Source organism: Erinaceus europaeus, chromosome 3 (assembly GCF_950295315.1).
Source record: "Erinaceus europaeus chromosome 3, mEriEur2.1, whole genome shotgun sequence".
Taxonomy (NCBI): domain Eukaryota; kingdom Metazoa; phylum Chordata; class Mammalia; order Eulipotyphla; family Erinaceidae; genus Erinaceus; species Erinaceus europaeus.
The window spans coordinates 150,341,091-150,344,196 of record NC_080164.1 but is presented as its reverse complement, the minus strand read 5'-3'; positions in this window follow the sequence as shown (position 1 = coordinate 150,344,196).

Here is a 3,106-nt window from a genome sequence, read left to right as displayed (position 1 = left end):
GATGTGTTAGCTATTGATTTTGTCCACTACATTGCATGAACTGGATAAAGTAGTTATCATTTATGAATGAGACTATCAATGAATAATTTTACATAAAGGTTATTACAGCCTGAGAAGTACTAATTATAAATTAAGATAGTGAACTACAATGATATCTTCAGGTTAAATATAACCTGTGATTTCATCCTAGTTACGTAATCAATTCATCCCTTGTAGCTCTAATAAAACAGTAATACAAAGAGGAATTTTTCTAGTTTCTAGAGTATGAAATTGTTTTGTCCCTTGATCACTGTCTTTAGACTAATGATTTCCATGAGTTAGAGTTGGATGTGTTCAAAGTGTATCTTTTGAGACCTTTTATTTTTTAAGATTTCAAGGAAATAGAGATTGAAAGAAATGGAAAGATTCCCCATGCTCTTGTACTTGAAGTAACATTAAAAGAACCATCCTTATTAGAGCCTTATATAGATGCAATGCCATCCCCATAAAGGTACCACCAAATTTCTTTGGAAGGATAGAACAAAAGCTACAAATTTATCTGGAGCCAAAAAATTCCTAGGATTGCCAAGGCAATCTTAAGAAAAAAGAACAAGACTGGAGGCATCATACTTCTTGACCTCAAGCTGTTCTGTAGAGCTACTATAATCAAAACTACCTGGTACTGGAATCAAAACAGACACAAACAGAAGTGGAACAGAACTGAAGGCCAATAAATGCCCCCCCCACACACACACATAGATACACAACTATAGTCAATTTGTTTTTGATGAGGCTCAAAATGTTGTTTTTTTTTTTTTTTAATATTTTTATTATTAGATAGAGACAGAAGCTGAGAGGGCAGGAAGAGTGAAGAGAGATAACAGTGACACCTGCAGCCCTGTTTTACCACTTGTGAAGCTTTCCCCCTGCAGGTGGGGATCAGGGGCTTGAAACCAGATCTTTGCACACTGTAATGTGTGTGTTTAACCAGGTGCGCCACCGCCTGGCCCCCTCAAAATGTTAAATGAAAGGAGAGTCACTTCAACCTTCAAAGTGGTGTTGAGAAAACTGGATTGAGATGTAAAAACAAAAGTAGACCACCACATGTCACTGCACAAATGTAAACTCGTAGTGGATCAAAAATACGAACATTCAGTCAGAAACTACCAAATACACAGAAGAAAACATTGGCACAATACTTCACTATCTATACATCAGGTATTTTTTCAAAGATTTAAGTCCAGCTGCAAAGAAAGTAAAAGCAAAAATAAATCAGTGGAACTATATAAAACTGAAAAGCTGAGCAGTATTGCATCAAAGCAAAGGACTCCATGGAAGGAGAGCAAAGGAGGGGCCGAAGAAAACTTTGATGTCCTGGTGCATAATGATATAAAAGGACCCAAGCTGTGGGTGAGAGTGATCTGCAGAGAACTTTTACAGGGAGATGAGACATTTTATCCATGTGCTAATGATTGCACTGTAAACCATTAATCATACTGAATAAAATGACAAACAAGATAATGTTTCTATCATTATTCTAACATTCACATGTTAGAATGGCCACCATCTTAATTGATTTATATCTGACATCTACAGTACTGAGTCCTATATTCCTTTATTGGAACTACACAGGTGAGATACATTATTATTAGGTATTATCTCCATCTCTTTTTAGTTACATGGGAAGCAGCTCAGATTTATGTATTGCCCAAGATCACTATAGTTGCCAGAGGTAGGATTAAAATACTGGCTTAGTCCTCCAGGTCACCATTTGTAGTTATTATGTGAAAAGTCAATAGATCTCTGTTTCACAACTCTTTAAGAGTTTCTGAGTAATAGAGTTGATGTACCCAGAGAGCAATTTGCTGAAAATTTGGTAAGTGGATTAAATTACTCCTCTAACATTGAGAGCAATGGTGAAATAATCTTTAGAGTCTATTTCAGTTAGCATACTTTTTTTTTTTTTTTGCCACCAGGATTATCACTGGAGCTTGGTGCCTGTATGATGTATGCCATCATCCCCACTTTTTTTTTTTCCCTTCCTTTTGTTCATAGAAACAAACAGGGAAGAGGGGCATAGAGAGAAAGACCTGCAACCACTGCTTCATAGCTCATGAGACTCCACACACCAAACTTGCTGGTGGGAAACAGGGACTTGAACTTGGAGCCTTGTGCACGGTAATTTTTATGTTTTACCTAGTGTGCCACTGCCTGGCTCCAGTTATTACATTTAAAGCACAGAAATAACTGGTGAAGTATGTATCAAAAAACAGGTATCGGGCCTAGCAGGTAGCACAATGGATAAAGTGTTAGATTCTAAAACTTGTTGGGAGTTCAATCCCCAGCTTTGCATGTGCCAGAATGATTTGGTTCACAAATCTAAAGCAAAATGGTTATCACTAGTTTTTACGCTGATAAATGACATTCTAAGATAGTTTGGGTATTTTACAGTAACTACTATGGTATCAAGAGTGCTACCACAATAAGACACTGAGTCACTAGTCACTTAAAGACCACTTACAATATTTGAGGGTATTATAAATTTATTATCTGCTATCCGTTTACTTTTATTTCCTAGTTATTTTGAGAAACTTATCTGTAAATATATTTCAATCATACAGGTTGGTTAAACAAGTAATACTTGTTTATAAGGTACTCAATGTGCAGAGGGAATGTTTTATTACCGTGAAACAAGACTAAGAAATTATGGACAGAGATAGTTTTCAGGTAAAATCTAATTGCACTATGGCAACCAAAAAGTAAATGCAGGCTCACAGCTACCATTGTTGAAATTTCTCAGATGCATTTGTTCAGTTTTATTGCTGAAAATAAAATTTAGATAACATTTGTTTATTAAATAGGCTTTATTTGAATTAAAGATAGAAAACACTTATTTGCAGTGTAAGGATGCCAGTTATAATTTAAAATATATAGTCTACAGTAACTTTATACACTAAATCACTTTGTTGAAACATAAGGAGTAAATCATTTGTGAAGCTTAGCGGGAATCCATTTCTTCTTTGATAGAACTCCCATAGGTGTGCTGTTATAAAGCTCGTAATTGCCAAAATATTTATATTAAAAGCAGGGACCCAAGTCATTAAATAAAAATAAGCACATTTGTTAA